The 16,251-nt window shown below is 51.8% G+C and overlaps 1 protein-coding gene and 1 pseudogene across 6 annotated transcripts in view; both read left to right on the forward strand.

The window, feature by feature from the left end:
- The window catches only part of LOC121105876, a 31,090-nt pseudogene extending 26,132 nt beyond the window's left edge, over nt 1-4,958 (forward strand).
- PRKAG2 (protein kinase AMP-activated non-catalytic subunit gamma 2) overlaps nt 1-16,251 on the forward strand; it is a 255,589-nt gene that overhangs the window by 54,131 nt on the left and 185,207 nt on the right. The gene's annotated exons all lie outside the window — the stretch shown is intronic.

Genomic DNA, 16,251 nt, shown 5'->3' on the forward strand with positions numbered 1-16,251 from the left:
CCCCCCCCCCCCAAGTCAGCTTTCTCTAGCTTCATTCATGGAGATAGATAAGGAAAGCATTGTGCAATTGAAAAAAAAAAAAATCCAAAGAGTATTTTTCAATAATTCCAAATGCCTCGGGACTCTGGGTGATCCAGAGTTCTGAGACCTACCAGCTATGTCTTATTTGGAATGTTAACTGTAAAAAAAAATTAGAGTTCTATAAAATGCATTTAACAGTGAAACAAACCTGACATCACCCAGTCTCTGGTACTTTCAGGCCCTTGGTGATGCCATTTTGACAAAATCTGGTGTGCCAGTGAGTAAGGATGTCAGGTTGAGATATGCTAGCTGTGATCGACATTCTTCATCACATTTAAATGTCCACCCTGTTCTTGGTGCTCAGTGATCCCTACACTTCCTACTTGGCTGGAGGGATAGGGGTAGTTAACAGAGAGGTGGTGGGGAATCGTGGCCTCAGCCTGTGAGTACCTCTGGACATCCCCTTCCCCACTCCAAGGGCCTACGAAGGGTCCCGACTCCAGTGCTCCCCAAAGTGGCCTTACCCAAGCACTTTTTCTTCTGAATGTCTCTACTCCACCTGAATTTCTCTCTTTTCTTTCCTAGGCCGTCAGGGTCCTTTTCTGAGATCAGCTAAACCAGTAACCCCCCAGTTCAGAGAAGGGATTCATTTCATGGGTTGTCTCTCATGGTTATCTTTTAAATATTGCCTTGATCCAAATAAAGGGCGTCAGGGTAGGAAATTAAAGCACACCTGTGGGATTGTGACACCTCACACTACTGGGGTTTTACCCTTGGGAGAAATTGGGTTTTTGGTGTCCAACACATCTCTCCTAGATCTGTAGCAACTGTGTGTCTGGACTGGGTTCTGGAAGGTGAGATGCCAGACTTTCAGAACCCAGGAAGGGGACGAAGGGACAAGTGTGCCCCATCTGATAGGTGTAACCACGTACTTGTCACCAGGAGGATAATGGTAACCAGAGAATTTTGCTGGAAATAAGAGTCTAACTATCACCCATACTGCACAGCTGCTTTCTGAAAATTCTACTCCCACCACATGAAAAAGCACACCCAATATTCCAGGATTAATAATGTAGACATCTTCCCCGTGTTCTGTAGATGGTACGTTTCTCTCTTCCCTCTCCTGAGGTGTGGGGATGGGTGTTGGCTGATGGGTCTCTTCGTGCTCAGATTTATCAACCTATAATTTATATATAATAAAATCCACCAATTTCAAGTGTGCAGTTGGACTGTGATAAATGTGCACGGGCATGTGACCACCACACTCTTGACAGAGATAATTTCCATCACCCCGTAGGTCCCTTGGGCCCCTTTGCAGTCTGTCTCCTTCTCCAGCCCCATCCTGAGACTGAGGAGGAGGGTGTGGCTTATCTGTGAATGCCCAGTTCCAGACACACACGGGCTACCTGACACGTGTTTAAATGAACAAATACATTGCATGGAACACTGGGTGTTGTATGCAAACAATGACTCATGGAACGCTGCATCAAAAACTAAGGATGTACTGTATGCTGACTAACATAATAAAAAAATATATATAATGAATGAATGAATGAATGAATACATCAGTGGCTCTAACGTGTTTTAAAAATCCTCCTAAGCCTCCTATCGTTTCTCCCATTCATCCTACATTTTGAAAGACTGTCTAATGAGCACTTGCTAATAAATAGTTTCTGCATTTAGTCATTCCTTTTTTTTTTTTTTTTTTAAAGATTTTGTTTATTTGACATGGAGAGAGGCAGTGAGAAAGGGAACACAAGCAGGGCAAATGGGAGAGGGAGAAGCAGGCTTCCTGCTAAGCAAGGAGCCCGATGCAGGGCTAGATCGCAGAACCCTGGGATCATGACCTGAGCCAAAGGCAGACGCTTAATGACTGAGCCACCCAGGCACCCCTGCATTTAGTCGTTCCTGACACCAGCCCCCTGATCAGCCTTAGACCATCAGTGTTACCAGAGCTGATGGAATGAGAGCAGGTGAGAGCAGGGGCTGGCCGTCCTCATTGCCCACGTGGTCATGGTCATGTGTGCATTTCCTTTCCACCTCCTGCAAGTCTGAAACACATGGCAGGAGTGTCCCACCCTAGACCAGAAGCCCCCAACCTACATCACTCCCCGCCTTTCTCAATAATAACAGCATCCTGTCCCTAAATAATGGCATCTTGCCTGTAAAACCAGGTAATTATCTTAAGGTAATAGGAAGCATTTTCCTGTAATCTCTTTATATGTTAGCTCATGTTATGTATTTGCATATTTATGTGTTAACTCATAATCTGATAGGAACTCCTATGATTCCCATTTTATGGATGAGAAAACTGAGGCGCAGAGCAACTTTTTAAAAAAGATTTTATTCACTTATTTGAGAGAGAGAGAAAGAGAACCGAGCAGGGTGAGGGGCAGAGGGAGACGCGGACTCCGCACTGAACAGGGAGCCCAATGCAGGGCTTGATCCCGGGACTCCAGAGACCATGACCTGAGCCGAAGGCAGACGCTTCACCAACTGAGCCACCCAGGTGCCCCAGAGACACTAATTCACAAGATTGCATAGTTTTCTGGTCATCTGTTGCTGTATCACAAGCCATCCAAAACTTAGAAATGTGGTTGGGGATCATTGCAGGTCCGGGGGTTGCCTGGCTCACAGCCAGCCCAGTTCCCGCATGGCGTTCCTCCTGCGTTCTCGGCCAGCACTCTCGAGGTTTCCTCACCCTGCGTCAGGTGCCTGGGCTGGTTGGCGGCTGGTTCTCTGTGCTGCCCCTCCCCGTGGCTAGCACGAGCTTCCCCATGGTAGGGTGCTCTCCGTGCAGTCCGATGTTTAACAGCTGGGCTCCCGCAGGGCAGATTCTGGGAGATCTAGGGATAAGCCGCAAGGCTTCCCATCACGTGGTCCTCCTGCTGCACTTCTGTTGATGGCAACAGCCCAAACTCAAGGGAGGGAAGGACGGACTCAGTTTCTTGGCGTGGACGGCTTGTGTGTGCAGGGAGGGAAGCCGTGAGTGGTGACCAGCCTATAGCTGCAAACCACCACACAGCCAACACAAAGACTGCACGCAGCCCCCTCCCCAGCAACCTGCTGACCGTGAACCCCGGCGAGGAGCTTCACCTCACGGCTGGTCGGATAGACACAACATAAAACACGTTTCTTGGGGCACCAGTTCTATTCTGTTTTATTAACAACAACAAAGCCTGTTGGGATTGCATGGATGTCAGGACCCGTGTCCTACCTGCAGGTGGAGAAAGACTGTCCCACAGCTCACCAACTCAAGTACTGTGCTGGGTGGCATGCCAGAGATTAAATTAAACAGGTGAAATGTAGGTGACAATCCGGCAAAAACCTGAAGTCTGACGGCGTAGACAATCTGTTGGTGAGGCTGTGAGGGAAACAGAGCCTCCTTCCCATAGTGAGGAGGGCAAAATGGCACAGTCCTAAGGAGGACATGTGACAGTATTGTTCAGAAATCACAAATCCACACATCCTAGAAATACAAAGAATGCACAAAGTTCTCATGACAGCCTTGTCCTGATGGCCAAAGATTGGAGACTTGGACTGCCACAGGGGCTGGTGCAACTAGAATGTTCCAGCCAAAGGAGTGCGCCGGATACCAGAAAAATCTCTCTGCGCCGTGTCCTGAATAAGAAGGTGGGGGGCAGAATGTATGCATAATAGGGATCCCTAGTATTAGGAAATGTGTTCCTAGTATTAGAAAGTGTGCTCGTGCATAAAGAAGCCCTAGTGGGATGTGGTTCCTTTGGGGGCACAACATAGATGGGGCCAAGGGTGGGACCCCAACTTTTTCATTCTGCATCGTTTTGACTTCCGAATCCTATGAATTTAGCTCTTACTCACAGGCATGCAAAAATTAGCTGGATCGTAGAGCTGTTGCCCTCAGAGTGCCCACAATCTCTACGGAGATAAAATTTATAAATAAATCACAGACAATGCTTGGGTGATTTAAATTCTTAAAACTCTTTAAATCGAAACTCTTTAAATTCTTAAGTGAGTATCCAGAACTCTTGAAATGCGTGGCATTAGAGATGGTTCCAACTGGACTCGTTAGGAAAGGCGTCATGAATTTGTGGAACTTGAGCTAGTTCTTGGAGGACGAGTAGGTCCTCTTACCAGGGCGTAAGAGAAAGAGGGGGGTCAGTCCAAAAGAGGGGTGTGCTGTCAGCTCGCACGTGGTAGTGCAGGAGGAATCACATGTCCAACAAAGATGGCTGCGCTCTGGCTATTGAGCAAAGGTCAGAGTGAGCCCCAACGTGGCCGAGGGAGACGGGTAGAGGCACCGTATGCTGTGAGGAGAGCATTAGGCTCAAGGTGGAAAATCAGGGACCAGGTGATACTGTTGAGGAAAACTTAAATTTCAGTGTCATAACCAGAAAAATTAACCAACTTCCAGAAGCAGACCGGAATCTACTTGAACATGGATCAATATGTGTGGAACTTAACGCTGCCCTCTGTGGTCTAACAGCAGATCGTCTTTTTTGACACATCTTAAATGTGCCATAGGCTCGTTAGCTGCTGGCTTACCAACGCCGGGGTCCCAGTTTTGACCGCGCTCACATCTCCACTGAAGTTTTGTGAGTTCCAGGGGGTTTGAATTGTGAAACCTGTGCCGTCACACGGGGTGGATTGGTTGGTCTTGTTCCTGGTGGGCTGTGTCCTGTTTTCCTGGCTGTCCCTGTGCGTGGTGGCCTAGCAGCCAGGTGTGCATCAGCCCGGCTACCAGAAAAAAGAGACAGCTTACTGGATTAGAATTTCTCAGCCCGTCTTTAGAAAGATGTGATTTCCCATTTTGTCCCAGACTGTGTTTGCAGCACACCTTGGATCTAGACAATAGGAATGAATTATAAAGGCTCTTCAGTTACCTGAACCTGACCTAGAAATTCCGTGACTGTTGAACAAATGTCGAGCCCAAAATAAAATTGTAATGCATAAAAAAATATATTCTTTGTGTGTCATAACCTTAACTGACGTGCAAGGTTCTGGCGACTGTGTGTAGGCCGGTTACACATATCCTGGCTGTGCTGAATGCCAGGCTGGGGGAGTGGTGACTTCTCCCTCAGGCAGGAGGGACCCTAAAGGTTTTAGCCAGGAAGGCTCCTGTTCAGCATAATTCCCTTCTCCAAGCTGGGCATACGCACAGACCAGGGAGAACTAGCCTACGTGATCTTCTAATTCTGTCCTTTAAACCATGAAAGTGGGGCCAGGTTCACAGAAGGGGGGGCAGCAGGGAGTGTCCCTGGCAGCTCTGATTTCCCTCTCTGCCTGTGGGGTTTCCCTTTCTTCTCCCTGGACCTCCCCAAGGATGTGCTGCTCCCCCAGGTCATCCCCACAGTGGTCCTGGAAGGTCAGAGTCTATGCAGTCTGGGCACGAGGACCTGGGGTGTGACGCAGAGGGAGGTGTCCCTGGGGCCCCATGGATAAAAAAGGCAGAGAGATACATGGTCCAGAGGCTTCCAGGACACACTGGTAGTGACCACAAGTGAAAACAAGGGGCTGGCCTTCCTAAGGGACAGACAGTCCCCAGGGGTCCTCTCGCTCTAGGAATATCACTACAGGACCCAGTCCAGAATCCTCTGTGCTTTTTCAGCAAGAAATAAAGATTCCGAAGTACTCTAGCAGGGAGTAGATGAGAAATGCAGAGGACATGCTCAGGGACATGTTTCTTCCTTGCTCCATCCTGGCTAGGCCTGGGGACACATGCTACACACAGGGACATCTCAGTGATCAGATCCTCCTAACAATGATGGCTTTTAACCCAATTCTTAGGATGTGAGAAGCAGGCTTTTTTTCTTCCTTGAAAAAGCAAAGCCACAAACAACCCCTGTGTTTTGTACCTGACTCCCTGCTGTGGCAGCAGCTAATCTAGAAGTTTCTGCTGTTCTGGTGACTTTAGCCTCATGTCCAGCATTTTCCTTCCCTCCCCTACTTATATAACAAGCCCCTCCAGAACAGAATGGGTTTGTTGACAGCAAAAAAACAAAAAAACAAAAAACCTAGCAAATTCCTTGTTTGGGTTCGCTAACACCGTGGTTTGAGGCTTTGAGTCCCAGCCAGGAACCGTGAGTGTCTCTGTGCCCACTCAGTCTCCAGCCCAGTGCTGGGATTTGTCCACCCAGACCACACATTCTGAGGCTGCCTGGTGACTCCAGCTAGCACCTGCTTCCATCTGGAGCATGAAGGCCCCACCACTGGGTCCACACTGGCCGGCTTGAACTGAGAGAAGGGACCTGGGCTCTCAGAACTTCCTGGCCCTCATGCTGCCTGACCCCACTGGTAACCTTATCTCCTCATTTATCTTTTCTGCCTGGAGCCTTGGACAAGATCCCCTCCACTCAGGACCCTGAGTCTGGGCATGTGCAGTGCACCTGCTCCCCTGCATTCTAGAAGGCCTCAGAGCCGTGGATGTGGGGTGAAGTGACCATGCCCCATCTCCTGTCCTCAAGGGGAGCGATGCATGGGCCTCTCCGAGGAGCTGCGGGCAGGCCCCTCAGCTAGATTGCAGGCTCCCTTCTGTCTGCTGATGGTAACAGCAGAGGGTGGGTGCCGAGCCCAGTGAGACGGGTGATGGGTTGGCCCATGGCACTGAAGCCAGCTCTAGCCCTTTGTTGCTCTTGCTTTTTTCTTTAATAGACTTTTTTTTGTTCTGGATTTACAGAACAATTGTACAGAAAGTACAGAGAGTTCCCACATACCGCCTTCCCCTCCCCGCCAGTATCCCTTATTATTAACAACTTGCCTTCCGAGGTACGCTTGTTATAGTTGATGAGCCTTTATTAATACATTATTAGTAACTAAAGCCCATTAGTTGACCTTGGGTTCGCTGAATCAGACAGAGTAGTGGGCCCTAAAAATGCCTGCTCCCCCCCTTCCCACCCCATGTAGCTCTGACTTACTGGTGTTTGTCCTCGTGCCTCTGGAGCCGGACCCCATGCCGGGTAGGGCAGCACAACCCAGGCAGGTAGACGGGAGTCCTCTTGTCACAGGGCTGGGGAAAGGGACGGCCTAGAACAGAACTGGGGGGTTTGGAGAATCTCTAGGGTTCGAGCCTGAACACCTCCTATCGCAAGTGAGGGAACTGAGGGCCAGACATGGGAAGTGGGTTTCCAGTCCACACGGGGCTGGGGGAGGGGTGGTAGGCAGAATTCTGTACGCAGGCCTATCACGGAAGGGGCGTAGGCCCAATTCAGCTGCTTTTTTAAAAAACAGGAGCTAATTTTTTTTAACAGGACCAAAAAGTAAATTTTTAAAAAGAGCTAGTCATTTGGCCATTTTAAGCGTTATTAACTTACCCTGGGGGCAACTCGGGTCCAGGGTGTGGTCCGTGGAAGCCTCTGTGGTCACGAGCTCTGAAGGAGGGTGCTGATTTCCCACGTGGGGCCACCCAGCACGAGCCTCACGTGGCCCTCGGCGGGCCTGGCCCTGGAAGGAGGGGAGCGGGCAGATACTGTCTCCGGGCCCGCCGGTCTCCACGTACCGCCTGCGCCGGGCTCTGGTGGGCCGCACCTGGAGCCCCTTTGTGGAGAGCACCCACCAGCCCTCAATCAGCGGGACGAGGAGGTTCCTGTGTTTCCAGCACGTTCCTGGAGCAGCTGCTCACCCTGATGGCTGCCACACCGATGTGGAGGATTTCAGGAAGTCACACAGTCACACAAAGCCGATGAATGACAAAGAAGGGCAATTTGGAACCAGAGCTTTGTCGTTGGCGGAAAGACCTGAAAATGCTGACAAACTTCCATCGGTGGATGGCCTCCAGGACTGACCGTGACTGACATTTACTGCACACCCAGGACAGCCAGGCCCACACGAGGGGCTCGCACTGCGCTGTGACTCTGTAAGATAATTTTGTTGTCATCTTATGTAATAGAAACATGAGCTAGAAAGTCCAAATCAGCTAAAAAGAGCATAGTGTGACACAAAGAGAACCTGGCTAGAAGTTGCAATACCAGGATTTGGTTCGTGACTGTGCACGTGGATTTGAGCAACTCTGATCGCAATGGACATCCGTCACTCTACCTGGGATGAAAGGGGATTGATGGATTTGGGAGATTTCTTTCTTTCTCTCTCTTTTTTTGTTTTTTTTTTTTAAGATTTTATGTATTTATTTGACAGAGAGAGAGAGAGCACAAGCATGGGCAGAGGGAGAGGGAGAAGCAGGCTTCCCGCTGAGCAGGGACCCTGATGCGGGGCTCAATCCCAGGACCCTGGGATCATGACCTGAGCTGAAGGCAGATGCTTAACCATCTGAGCCACCCACGCGCCCCAGATTTGGAAGATTTCTGAGACCTTTTCCAACATAATACACTGTGACTGCATTATTTCCCTGGGCTTAGGTGTCAGGAGACCAGGGGGTCTGCAGCAGGTCTGGGCCAGGTGAGTACAGGTGCTGACAGATGCCACTCTGAAGGTGTGGGTGGTTGCCCCAAGGGCATAACTGCTGTCCTGGGTCCAGTGGTGGCCAGGGCTGCTGGGGTTCGTGGAAGCCACGCTGCCCACACTGGGTCAGAGCAGCCGTGCCCACTGCTCAGAGGGCCAGGGGAAGAACGCAGGGGAAGGACACAAGGGGAGCAGGGAAGGAATTGCCCACCTGCCATGACAGTAAAGAGAGGTGGTTCTCTATCTCTTTACTCCGTGCATATTTCTGGGCACAAAATACTAGGAGAGGTCAGAAGGCTCCAGCCAGGACAGAGGAAAACAGATGGTGCTCATCATTCCGCTCTCTCATGACATCTCGAGGGACAAAGGGTCAGCTCCTCTCTGAAATCTACCTGTACCAGCTTTAAAGCTCTTTCAGTGCACAACTGTTCAGGCTATTTTGTCCACAGTGCAATGAAATGTGCATTATTCTATGTCCGTGTGTATGTGTGTGTGTGTGTGTGTGTGATCAAAAATCTCATGAATCAATGAAAGGCATCCTTCTTTTGTTCTAATTCATATTTCAATGGTTGTGTAATCCACTAAGTTGACGTGATGAGCCACGGATGGGTTTGGACTATTCATTTGAAAACTGTGGCCAGATGCTTCTGGAGCAGCCAGGTCACCCAGGGATGAACAAAGAAAAGCACCTCTCTTCATTATGCTTGGTACAGAAAGCCTTTGAATTCTTTCTGTGTCCTTGGTGTTTGCGGCTTACTCTGAACGTCTTGTACTTTCCAGTGTGTGACGTGCTGGCCCAGAGCAGGTGGGTGGCACGGCAAGAAGGGATAGAGGAATCCTCCTTTCCTGCAGAAAGTGGGAAGAACATGTTGATGCGTGGTGTTACAAATAGGGACATTTGATATTCTGGAAATTGTGAGCTGGAGACCTTTGTGGCTATCAGTTCAGCTCCTGGGCCAAGCCCCAGAGCCACACTGTGTAGGTGGTTGGGAGCAGAGCTGAGGTCTCTGAGCTTGCACAAGACCCTCCTGCAGAGAGGCGGGTGTGTCTCAGAACCAGCCAGCAGCGCCGTGACCTTATAAAAATGTTCCATGGGTGCCCAGTTGTACTCTAATTTGCGGTGTGCCTCCTGCAGTTTGCCTTCAAGCGTAGACCAAACCGTCTGCTTTTCCCTGTGGAGCCAGCACTGTCCGCAGGGCTCTAGGCAGGGCAGGGGGGTCGTGGGGCTGACGCAGGGCCATTTGGGTCTGTGGGACGGACCCAGCAGCACCTCCACTTTCCCTCGTGGTTGGTGTTTTTCCTCATGAAGGGGACATCAAAGGGGGGGAGACCCCACGACCAGAGTCACCCAGCTGGCCAGGCAGTGCGTGGCACCCACAGAGGGTTCAACCCCAAGGCCACCACAGTCTTGGTTGGTGGTTTGGCATTTTATTTGTGCGTAAATAAACCGTCTCCAGAAACCTAGACTTGGTCTTTTCAAACCCTATCTTAAGATTTGTCTTCGCAAACCAGTAAAATGTCAGAGCTGAAAACAGCCCTAGAAATGAAGGGCTATTCCTCCTCTCACAGATGGCTGGTACTCAGTCCGTCCTTGCCTTCGGAAGGCCCGAGCAATCCAAGCCACCCCCTTGGAGCGTCGTTCCCCAGCCTCCGATCTCGGTGTGCAGCACGCTCTGAGCCGTCATCGGTCTCTGATACCGCCGTACAAAGGAGCTTTATTAGCACCTTTTCCAGTATCAGTTTTGTTTCGTGGAAAGACAAACTCTCGTTTGAGTCCGCTGTGTGCCTGGCACGGTGGACGAACGAGTCGCTCAGGTGAACCAGGCAGGGTCCTTGCTGTCAGCCGACCGCTGGTGTCAGAGGGAGAAGGGCTCTCAGACATAATACAGCGTGAGCGGGTGCCTGGCGGAAATCCGCCACCCAGCAAGTGACAGAAGAACGCTTGCTTTCGCTTCACAGGTGGGGCTCGCGGAGATGAGGCTCAACTGCGATCGTGGGGCTTTCCTAAATCTGCTGCTGTCCTTTATGTGTGGCAAAGCTTCTTCCAGGACAATAACATTAGGCGTATTTGGGCCGTTTCCTATTTTTCACTCAACTCTGCTGGGATGGACCACCTTTCCTTTCTGTCTTTATCTTCTCATCCAGCTACTTCCTTTGGGGATTTCTTTCTGGCCCTTGGCAAAGCGAAGGCTCAGCTGAGTGTGCAGAGACCCCCTCTGACCGATTGGGCCCCACTCTCCTTCCCAGGGGCGGCCAAGAGCCTTTCCGCTGCTGCTCCTGCTGCCTGGGCCCTCATCCACGGCCGGCCCCTCCTCGTGAGAGGTGTGGGACTCTACCAGTCCTGGCTGTCCTGGGAAACAAGATGAGGCTCCCCCTTCTGTGACATCTCCCTCCTCTCATCACCCGGCTTGGGCCGGAGATACCACCTGTGGAGATGTGGATGGTTCTGGACTGAGGCGCACCCAGCAATCCAGGAGAGATGGCTGCCCCACACCCGAGCCTTGCTCCTCACTGTCTCCTGGGCCTTCCCAGCCTCTTGCCTCCCTCCTCGCCACTGACATGAGCTGATTCGGGCCCCTGGAGCCTCCACCCAACCTGCCCTCCCACTCCCTTCTTCCGGGAGGAACTGGGTTGGGAGAAGACAAGAAACAGGGTTGGTTCTAGTTCCTAATCCTCAGTGGTTCACAGAGGCTGGACTCACCCTGGTCTGGAGCATGTGCCTTTAAGAGGTCACTCTGGGGGCCTGAGCGAGGAGGAGTTTGGCGGGGGACCCGGGCGTGCGGACTGGGGGTCCTCAGGCCTTCCAGAGCACAAGGCCCTGGAGGCTGTGGACAAGGCACCATCCCCTCTGCACAGCGTGAGGACCTTCCAAGTTTCTGTCTAGCACTAGTCAAGCTGCCTACACGGCAAGGCGAGGCCCAGCTACCTTTTAACAGGAGGAGAGCAGGAACAGCCAGCCCTTGGTAATCCCTCTGTAGAGCTGCTCACGCAAGTTATCAATCACCCTGTCTTTCCATGTAGGGATGGGGTAAGGGCTGCTCTCTAATTATGAGGAGGAGCGGCCAGTGTCTTTGTTTTCTTTCTTTTTTTTTTTTTAGGATTTTATTTATTTATTTGAGCGAGAGCATGAGAGAGATGTAGGGAGAGGGAGAAGCAGACTCCCCGCTGAGCAGGGAGCCCGATAGAGGACTTGATCCCAGGACCCTGGGACCATGCCCTGAGCCAAAGGCAGGTGCTTAACCTACTGAGCCACCCAGGCGCCCCACAGCCAGTGTCTTTATGGAAACTTTGCAGCTGGATTTCAGGCCTAGGTTGAGCGGGCCTGACAGAGCACCTGGGCTTCCCAGGTGGACAGTTGACCTGGGACTCAGGGTGGTGTCCTGGAGACGTCTGGTGTCCTCTTCAGTTTTGACTGGTAAGGCCAGGTGTGTCCCTGGCCAATGGCCCTCACAATCCTAATACTGCATGATACTTGTGATTGAACACCTGAGACTCCCGGAGGCTAGAACGATCTGCTGTGCCCGACACCTGAGGGGGAGTGGAGGCCTCCTGACCACCCCGGTCTAGGGGTTCTGTTGAGAAAAGATTCTACTGAGTGATGCTGCTGTGGAGCTAGTGAAGCCACTGGGCAGGAACTGGCAAGAGCAGCAGGACCAAGTACTTCCCAGCGCCAGGACTGGGTACTTCCTCAGTGCCAGGACCTAGTACTTCCCAGCACCAGGACACAGTACTTCCCAGCGCCAGGACCGAGCACTCCCTCAGTGCCAGGACAGAGTGCTTCCTCAGCGCCAGGACCTAGTGAGTACTTACTTCCTCAGCACCAGGACAGAGTGCTTCCTCAGGGCCAGGACTGAGTGAGTACTTCCTCAGTGCCAGGACTGAGTACTTCCCAGTGCCAGGATGGAGTACTTCCTCAGCACCAGGATGGAGTGCTTCTTCAGTGCCAGGACAGAGTGCTTCCTCAGCGCCAGGACCAAGTGCTTCCTCAGCGCCAGGACCAAGTGCTTCCTCAGCGCCAGGACCGAGTGCTTCCTCAGTGCCAGGACAGAGTGCTTCCTCAGCGCCAGGACCGAGTACTTCCTCAGCGCCAGGATGGAGTACTTCCTCAGCACCAGGACGTAGTACTTCCTCAGCACCAGGACCAAGTACTTCCTCAGCGCCAGGATGGAGTACTTCCTTAGCGCCAGGACCGAGCACTCCCTCAGTGCCAGGACAGAGTGCTTCCTCAGTGCCAGAACCTAGTGAGTACTTACTTCCTCAGTGCCAGGACAGAGTACTTCCCAGCACCAGGACCGAGTACTTCCTCAGCAGCAGGACTAAGTACTTCCTCAGCACCAGGACAGAGAGCTTCCTTAGTGCCAGGACTGAGTGAGTACTTCCTCAGTGCCAGGACGGAGTGCTTCCTCAGCTCCAGGACAGAGTGCTTCCTCAGCGCCAGGACCGAGTACTTCCTCAGCGCCAGGACAGAGTACCTCGTCAGTGCTAGGATGGAATACTTCCACAGCGCTAGGACCAAGTACTTCCTCAGTGCCAGGACTGAGTATTTCCTTGGGGCCAGGACTGAGTACTTCCCAGCACCAGGATGGAGTGCTTCCTCAGCTCCAGGACAGAGTGCTTCCTCAGTGCCAGGACCGAGTACTTCCTCAGTGCCAGGACAGAGTACTTCGTCAGCACCAGGATGGAATACTTCTGCAGCGCTAGGACTGAGTACTTCCTCAGTACCAGGACTGAGTATTTCCTTAGGGCCAGGACGGAGTACTTCCTTAGCGCCAGAACTGAGTATTTCCTTAGGGCCAGGATGGAGTACTTCCTTGGCACCAGGGCAGGGTCAGGCTGCTGTACTTCGGCCTTTCCTGGGGCCCAGGGCTTCTTTCTTTGGAGAAAGGCCAGCCCAGCCCAGTGGCTGAAGTACTAACCTTGCACAAAGGCCCAGGGCAGTCGGTGGGGGAGCCCAAGCCAGCTGTGTCAATCAGTCAGGACCCCAGGTGGGGCCATGGGGTAGGCAGGGTGGCTGCAGGAGTGAAAAATAGTGGTTTTCTTTTCTTTTTTACATCAGGAAGTCTCTCAGACTGCAGTCAGAAACCACAATGTCCTCTGTGGAAAATAAAGAATTCTGGAACTTCTCCGAGAGTTAAGTTTAGGCTTTCCCTAATTTGGCCCCTGTCCCTCCCCTGTTGCCGAGTTCCAGCGATTCAGGGTTTGTTCCTTATTTTTCTGAGAGCAGTTATATAATATGAATGTTTTTCAAAGGCTCCAATTGACCATGGCTCTGGTCACCACCCCCCACATTGGTACCAAGAACTGCCCGTTGGGCGGTTTTGAGGGATTGCGCAAACCCAGTCCATCTGGAGACACCTCACGCGTGCCTCCCACCTGAGGTGCTTGCCAAGGCCCTCACCGCAAGAGGTGAACTTCAGCCACAGTACCCACAGATCAGACACAGAGGAGGCTAAACCACATGAGCGGCTGTCCTGTGGTGTGATGGGGACTAGGAGAGCCGGGGGGACGGGCAGGGCAGGGGCATCCTATGTGGGACCTGAGTGATGGGGCACCCGTGGTTCTGAGGACGCTACTCACGGCTTTCCTGGAATCATGCCAAGCATCCAAGAGGACCCACCTGGCATTCGTGCTGATGACCCAGGTGCTTGATGGGGGGACCTTAGTAGCCAGTTGAGTAACCAGAAGGTTAGCACCTAGGAAGCAGACTAAGGTACGTCAAGATAGACATGCGGCTGGGTCATAACCACCTTGCTTCTGAGGTACTGACAGGGAGTTCAGGACATGCCCCCACCCCTCCACCGGTGCAGCCCATGTTCCTGCAGACTCTGCCCCCAAACCCTGAGCTTCGAAAGCAGGGGGGATTATTTGGTAGTCTGAGAGGAAAAGAAAATTATTTTTATGACTCATCATAGGAGGTGAGAAGCTGCATTTTATTCTCAATCCAGCACTACTTCTTGAAAGTGCCCCCAGGATCCCAGGATGAAGTTTAGTTCAGCGATAAGAACTGAGACTATGGGAGCTAAAAGGCCTCTTCTGGAATCTTCTAGTGAAACCCTCTCACTTGACAGATGAAAAACTGAATTCAGGCACACCCGAGACCCCCCCCCCCCCACAGTAAACCACAGAGCTGGGGCTGGAACTCAACCTCCTGGCTCCTTCCTCGTGCGCGGGTCGTGTTCTCGCGGGCGGAGGGATGCAGGACCCGGCTGTGCTGTTCTCCCAAGCCTGGGGGGGCTCCCGATGTTGCTGGTGCTCTGTGTCCTCAGGTCTGCTCAGTGGGAGCGGAGAATGAAAACCATCCTACATGTGTTCCTTCCTCAGTAAGAATCAGCCCGCTGGTAATTGCACTGGAATGTTCTATCGTGACCCTGAGGTCTAAAACCCCTAGTTGGCCCTCAGGTGCAGGCCACAGGCCCCTGACATTGGCAGCCTTTCTGTTTGTCCTGTATTTGTGCTTTTGTCAGGCTTCTGCCTGGGGTGTCCCAGCTGCGTCAACAAAGGCGTTTTGTAAGACGAATCATCAGAAATACTAAAAAGCCAGACCGCATCTGATCGATACACGCTTACCTCGCACCTTCTCTCAAGGCTAAAATAGGAGTAAAACAGCCCCTGTCCTTTGGGAAATCATAAATCAGTTCAGGATACGTGGCAGGGGAGCGGGAGAGCTACAAATGAGACCCCCAAAGTCCGCAGAATGTAGACGTTCCAGCATGTGGAGTGAGGGCGTTGGTGGTGGGATGCGGCCCTGTGCCACAGCGGCGCGAATTACTTTTCATTAAGAGTAGGCCTTAAAGAGAAAGCATCGTAAGCTGCGTTGGGAATGAGTCACTGAGCTGTTCAAACCCTCACTCATCCTTCTCTTCCCCTGAGGTTGCACTGGGCCAAGGCTCCTCATTTCGCGAGGAAGAGCTCTACATCTTCACAGCTTCTGATACCAAGTTGGTTTTTGTTAATAGAGCTGAGCCATCCCAAGGAGGTGGTGGGATTTAACAGAAGAGCTCTGAGCTGGGAGTGGCTGGTCCCGGCTTATAGGGCCTGCTTGCTACTGTCTGGTTGTCTGGCTTGGGCAAGGGTCTCACCTCTCTGACTCTCAGTATCTTCAGCTCTAGACTGGGATGATGCCACTTGCCCTTCCTACTTATATGGGCTGCCGTAAGGACCAAAATAAGATTGAAGAAGGGCACAGTAATGGCAGATTAAGGATAGCTCTGCTGCTGATACCTTTTTTGTGGTAAAATGTGGGCTTTTGCCTGAATTCTGAAGAGGGGTGGGATGGGGGGTTAAAAGGGCTACTTTGAAGGTCAGCTCACGTGTTGGGAGTTTTCTCAAGCTTGGGGCTTTTCTCTTTTATTCCTGTGCTTTCCTGATAGGTGACTTTAGCAGCCCAAATCCTGAAAATTCACTTGCCCCAAAGACCCTGATACTCATCTCCAGAGCCCGTGGTCAAGGTCTAAAATGTAGTGTGTGCAGCTAATGACAATCCGAGAGTCTCTTGGCAGTAACCAGGTCTTACATGTCTCCTGGAGCCTCAACATTGCCCAGAGAAATGCCCACCCTATGCCAGGACTGGCCTGACTAGCAGACAGGAAAAGGAGGTTCGGGGATGGCGGGAGAAGATAAATCCGTGAGGAAAGCACGAAGCTCTGCTGGGAGTTTAATATTTAGAAATCACATGAACAGGGCAGGCTCCAGGAGCCTGGGCCTTCTGGAATGTCAGCTGAGCTAGGAGGCCAAGTCTCCATTATTCCACCAGCTAATAGTCTTGTGGTACAGTTGCAGTTAGAGATTTTCCCATACCTGGCCTCCAAGGTGTGCACTGTTTCTTGGTGAGCTCTGAGAGATGAGAGCCAAGATTAG

Source organism: Ursus maritimus, unplaced genomic scaffold (assembly GCF_017311325.1).
Source record: "Ursus maritimus isolate PB19 unplaced genomic scaffold, ASM1731132v1 scaffold_3, whole genome shotgun sequence".
NCBI classification, from domain to species: domain Eukaryota; kingdom Metazoa; phylum Chordata; class Mammalia; order Carnivora; family Ursidae; genus Ursus; species Ursus maritimus.